Genomic DNA, 6,999 nt, shown 5'->3' with positions numbered 1-6,999 from the left:
CCTCAAAGTTTTATTGGACTCACTCAGTTAACTCCGATGAAAGACAGAGAAAGAGAAAGCCTTATTGCTCACGTGCTAACTCTTAGCTCTGTGTTTACTTTCTGCCTAGACATGTGCTATGAGAAATACAGATAAAATTGGCCTAATAATTTGTCTCATTATCAAAGTTCCATAATTTATTTTTTTCAGAGGGAAAAAAAATCTGGACCAACTAATAAGGGCTCTTCTAAATATTTAAATTAACTGTAGCTGGCTTCTCTCTGTAAGACACAACGTGTGTATTCAGTTGGGGGTAGTTATTTAAACTCATATTTGGCATTATGTAAAGAGAAAAAAGAGGGAGAGCTGAATTCTTTTATGTATTTATATACTCTGTTATTTGCATGGTTTAGAAACTGTCTGGAAGGATGTAAGTGCGTACAATACACACACTGTTAACTTTCTGAATTTATCCTTGCTCTTGAGGAAATGAAAAAAAGAATAAAAATGTGACTTCTTTGAATAAAAAAAGCCAAGGTATAAATACAAAGAGTAAATTATATGATATATTATTCGATAGAGAATAGTTACTGTACCTCCAATATTTCTCTTTATCATATCCCTATGCATTGTTCCCTCTGCCTAAACCATCCTTCCTTAATTCTGTAATTAGCCATTTGAACCCATCCTTACTATCTCTTACCTGGTCTACAGCAATAGGACCTTTCATTCAGCCCCCAGTGTATCCCAACCTGGCTTTACTCCAAACGGTCAAGAAAACCCTTTTCCTCAAACCAATAAACTCACGGAGAAGCATGTATAATCTGCTACTGGCATCCCTCATTTTGGCAAACAAGGCATGAAAGATAACAAACAATAATTTTCTGTTAGCTTATGTTTCCTTCGGGATTTAAGTTGCATTATCTCAGCTCATCATACAAAGACTTGAGTAATCTGACACCAGCCTCACTCTCTAGCCTTTTCTGCCTCCTACATCACCTCTCACTTCCTTTATTAGTCACAATTCTCCAGGGCCATAAAATCAGTAGGATGAGGATACACACACACACACACACACACACACACACACACACACACGCACAGATTATCTATCTATCTATCGATCGATCGATCGATCGATCGATCAATCGATCGATCGATCTTTCCCTTCACCCACACAGTTGACACTTGAATATCACAGGTTTGAACTGCATGGGTCCATTTATACATGGATTTATTTCAATAAATATAGTAAATGTATTTTTTCTTCCTTGTGATTCTCCTAATAACATTTTCTCTTATTATAAGAATACAGTATATAATACATACATATACAATAAAAAAAATAAGTGTTAATAGTTATATTACCAGTAAGGCTTCCAGTAATTAGTAGGCTATTAGTAGTTAAGATTTGGGGAGTCAAAAGTTATATGCAGATTTTGACTGTGTGAATGGGTTGGCACCTCTAACTGTGTATTGTTCAAGTGTCAACTGTATGTAAATATCTATATTGATCTATATTATGTATGTGCATTTATACACACAAACTCACACACACACACACACACAGAGGGTGCCAAAAAATGTATACATATTTAAAGAAAGGAAAAAAAACTGTATCAAAATTGTAATACTCAATATATGCCAATAACAAAAGATTAATACAAGTCACATTTGACTTCAGCAATTAGAAGAGGTAAAGTGGCTACCGTCAGAATAATTTTAATACAGTTTTTTCCTATCTTAAAATGTGCATATATTTTTGGCACCCTCTGTATATAACTCCTGATGTGTGTGTATATGTGTGCATGCATGTGATATATAGATAGATAGATAGATAGATAGATAGATAGATAGATAGATAGAGAGAGAGAGAGAGAGTTGTCAGAAAAGTCATGATGTATTTTGTCTATGTTTTTCAAAGGTAATTTATTTATATAAAGAACAAAGATCAATCAGTGATATATTGCCAGTTTTGTTTGATAACCTTTTGTCATCTTTCAGTGAGCTTCATAATTCCTCGTTCATAGAAGGACCTGTCTTTATTTCCGAAAAACTGAACAAGGTGCTGATTTACAGCCTCATCTGAATTGAATGTTATACCACGCAAGGAGTTTTGAAGAGAGCGAAACAAGTAGAAGTCAGATGGCACAAGGTCACGCAAGTATGGTGGGTGTGGCAACACATCCCATCCAAGTTCCGAAAATTTTTGATGGGTGATCAAACTTGTGTGTGGTCTCGCGTTGTCACAATGGAACACAGCTCCTTTACAATTAACAAGCTCTGTTCGTTTCTGGGTGATGGATTCATTCAAACTGTTCAATTGTTAACAGTACATATTTGAATTGATTGTTTGGTTTCTTGGTTGGAGCTTGAAAAACACGACACCTTTAAAATCCCACCACACTGAAAGCATAACCTTCCTCTGATGAATGTCTGCTTTCGATGTCATTTGAGGCGAATCATCACATGGGGACCAAGACTGTTTGTGCACCACATTGTTGTCAACAATCCTCTTCTCATCACCAGTTATCAATCACTTTGAAAAAAGATCATTTTCCTCATGTTTAATGAGCATATTGCAGATGTTTATACGCGCCATCAAATGAACTTCTTTGAGTTCATGCGGAACACAAATATCGAGCTTGCTTATGTATCCCAGCTTCTTCAGGTGGTCGTGAATGCTTGAATGATGGAAGTTCAATGTTTCTGCAATCTCTTGGGTTGTGTAACATGGGTTTGACTCAATCAATGCCTTTATTTTGTCACTATCAATCTTGGTGGGCCTCCTTGTCCAAGGAGCATTGTTGAGATAAAAATCACTAGCATGGAATTTCATGAACCATTGTTGGCACTGACGTTCTTGTAGAGCATTGTAACCGTAAATTTTATGCAACTTTTCACAAGCTTGACATGCGTTCTTCCCTTTACGGAAGTAAAACAGTAAAAGATGGCAAAAATACACAGTTTGGTCTTCCATCTTCAACTTGTTGTAAAATCTCCCAAACTCAACCAAATCGCTCATTTTTTTTTNCCACAAAAACCTGCTGGGATTTTAATTACGATTGCATTGAATCTGTAGATCAAGTAGGGAAGAACTGATATTTTGGCAATATTGAGTGTTCATGATGTGAGATATCTCTCCATTTATTTATTTATTTATTTGATTTCATTTGTCAAAATTGTGTATGTTTCCTCAGAGATCTTGTACATGTTTTGTTAGATTTATACCTAAGTATTTAATTTTGGGGATGTTAATATAAATGGAATTGTGTTTTTAATTTCAAATTCCACTTATTCATTACCAGTATATAGGAGAGTGATTGACTTTTAATCTTTTAACTTTGTTATAATTGTTTATTAGTTCCTGAAGTTTATTTGTTGATACTTTCATGTTTTCCACATAGAGGATCATTTCATTTGTGGAAAAAGGCAGTTTTATATGTTCCTTCCCTATATGCATGCCCTTATTTCATGTTTTGTCTTGTTTCACTAGCTAGAAGTTTGAGTACATTGTTAAAAAGGAGTAATGAGAGGGTATTTTCTTGCCTTGCACCTAATATTCATGGGAAAGCTTTGAATTTATCACCATTAAGTATGAAGTTAGCTGTAGGCTTTTTGTAGATACTCATTATCAAGCTGATTCATTATCTATTCCTAGGAATTCATTATCTATTCCTAGTTTACTGAGAGTTTTTTTCATGAGTTGGTGTTAGATTTTTGTCAAATGCTTTTTTTGCATCTATTGATTTGATCATGTGATTTTTCTATTTTTAGCCCATTGATGTGATAGATTACACTGATTTTCAAATGTTGAACCACATTTTTATGACTGGGATAAATCCCACATGGTCATGATGTATAATTCTTTTTATACATTATTGGATTCTATTTGCTAATATTTTGTTGAGGATTTCCATGTCTACTTTCATGAAAGATGTTGGTCTATAGTTTTCTTGTAATGTCTTTTCTCGTTTTGATATTAGGGTAATGCTGGCCTCTTAGAATGATTTATAAAGTATTCTCGCTGTTTTTATCCTTTGAAAGAGATTGTAAAGAATTGGCATAATGCCTCATAAGTGGTATAATTCACCAGTGAACCCACCTGGACCTTGTGCTTACTGTTTTGGAAAGTTATTAGTTTGGGACTATGTTTTCAAGGAGGTTTGTGTAGTGAACAACTATACAGCTGTGTTAGAGGCTCCCTCCAGGGAAAAGTGCTGATTTAATTACTAACCAGGAAAATAAATATAATACCACCAGCCAGGACAAAGTTTGGGCAGATTTGCTAGCAGCTTCCTTATATGATTGGGGTTCCATAAATTTATGGTTTCCTGACCTGTGATGCCAGCCCTCTGCATGTGCAAAATTCACCAGGGCTTCTCAGTATCACCCTGTGGGCCTTCGAGGACAAGAGAAACCAGTGCAACCATGGAGCTCCTGGGTGCTCTGCTGTGAGCAATAACATTGTATACCTCTGACCAAGGGGCCTCCTGTACTCTGCCATCATCTATAAAATAAGATACTTATGGAGAAGATTCTCCCATTTCCTGTAATATTAACGTTTTTNGTTTAGTGGTTACCAGAGGGTAAGGGGGGAGGGGGGTGATAGATAAGGGTAAAAGCGGTCAAATATATAGTGATGGAAAGAGAACTGACTCTGGGTGGTAAATACATGTGATATATAGATGATGTATTACAGAATTGCACACTTGACGCCTATAGAACTTTAGTAACCATTGTCCCCCAAAAAAACCTTAATTAAAAATAAATACAAATTTATGATCTTGATTAAAATTAAATAATAAAAATTAAATAAAGAAAACAGTAAAGGGGGAACATTGGCAACTGTCTAGTTAAGCCAAAAATATGCAATATAAGTAAATATGTACTTTTCATTTAAAGAACAGTAGCCTATATTATCTTCATTATCAGAACATTGGAATATATTCGATTGATAAATGTAAGGATATTTTATGATCAAAGATATTATACAGTATGAAATCTGACAGCTCTGTTGAGAAGCTTGAACCTTGGTTATGTTGCTGGTCAGTGGTAGTGACTGATGTTAGCAGTGGGACCTGTGTTCAGAGATGAGGAGATCGGTAATGCCAAGGACAAAAAAATGCAAGTGGAGTGTTGTTTTTTGTGAATGCTTCCAATAAGAGTGATGTCAAGAAGAGTGAATGTGTTGCTCATATTCATAATTGCCATGATTTTGAGTAAAAATAACTATTTTCAACAATGCCCTGTCACATATGCATTCGAATAAAGTATTCCTCCCTGGAGGATGATAAATTTCAAAGTTACTGTTATTACATTTCAAGCAGGTCTTTTACTTATACATATTCAACTAATCAAGGAAGTACAAAACAAGGAAATGTAATTGGCTACCACTTTCTTTTTAACAATGTAAATTTTTTATTCACCAGTTTCTTTGACAATTTTATAATAGTTTCATAATAACAATTCTTCATGCATTTCATTAAGGGTCTTGTAACTTAGTTTTCTTTTTTATTTTACTTTCTTTCAATGAAAATTTAGATATACTACCTAATCAAAAAACAAAAAAACACGGAAATAACAGGTTCTTAAGGTCACATTTCAGTAAGTGAGTCAGCTTTTCTACCAAGGTTTTCCCCATTTACTTTAGAACCTCTCTTTAGGAATAACAAATTATTTGATAATAGTGACAAGTGAAGATGTATAATTAGCTAATTATTTGGCCATTTTAACATTCATTTTTAGAACTATATTGCCATACCCTAGTATTAGAAAATGATTTACCAAGAATCAATCTAAGGAATCAAGATTAAAAAGTGATTAATAAATGTTGCCTTTATTTTGAAACTTAGGTTCTCAAAGTCTAGTAGATATAAACAGATCTATCTATCTATCGATCATCTATCTATCTATATGACTATATTGATATGCCTTGTTTTATTAATCAGTATATTCTTGAAGAAACTTTATATAATCATTAAAACTGAAAATCATTGTAAACTATTGTGATTTTGAAAAGCATCAAATAAATTGAGTGTTAAGTATTGTTGAATTAATGTGAACAATTCAGTTTTGAAAGACAGATTTTAATTTTACTATTGCTGAATTGGAGTGGTAGTCCTGAGTAGTTCCATTAGGACTAATTATGAAAGTCTGATATTTTACAAGAGGCATAATGGTCTCTTCTGTATCATGATGATAATACTAGTGATCGATTCAATTATTTACTTAACAGGTATTTTTGAGTGNGCAAACATGCATCATGACTTTTCTGACAACCCAATAGAGAGAGAGAGAGAGAGAGAGAGAGAGAGAGAGAGAGAGAGAGATTAATTTAAATACGTTTATTATTATAACAAATTGACTCACATGATTATGTGATTATAGCTGACAGCTGATGTGTATTACCAGCCTGAATTTGAATGTCTGAGAACCAGGATAGGTGATGATATTAGCTCTATTCTGATAGCTGGCAAGCTTCAGAGGCAGTTAAAGCCAATGTTTCAGTAGGCTTTCAAAGGCCAGACTACAGCAATGTCAGAGCTCAAGCAATCAGCTAAAAGAAGTTCCTTCTTATTCACCCTCTTTTTTCTATTCAGATCTTCCATTGATTGGATGAGACCCACCCACATTAGGGGACAATCTGCTTTACTCAACCTACTGATTCTAATGTTAATTCCATCCAGCAACTCCCTTACAGACACCTAGTATAATGTTTGCCCAGATGCCTAGGTACCCTGTGGTCCAGTCAGGTCCACACATAAAATTCACCATCATCCCTGCCCTCAGCCTACTGATGAGTCAAATGAACATGTCCTCACTTCCTGCATCTGCTACATTATTTCATCCTTTGCTACGATTCTGTACAAGCTTCTCCCTTTGATTGAAATAACTTCCCTTTTTTCTCTATGACTGGTATCACCCTGTTTATTCTGAAAGCCCATTTTACAGTTACATCGTAGGGAAATTCCCTGAATTGACCTAGGTAAAATTGATTTCCTGATCCTCTGTCTCCCA

This window comes from Hipposideros armiger, unplaced genomic scaffold (genome assembly GCF_001890085.2).
Source record: "Hipposideros armiger isolate ML-2016 unplaced genomic scaffold, ASM189008v1 scaffold_686, whole genome shotgun sequence".
Taxonomy (NCBI): domain Eukaryota; kingdom Metazoa; phylum Chordata; class Mammalia; order Chiroptera; family Hipposideridae; genus Hipposideros; species Hipposideros armiger.
Note: the sequence above shows the minus strand (reverse complement) of the source record.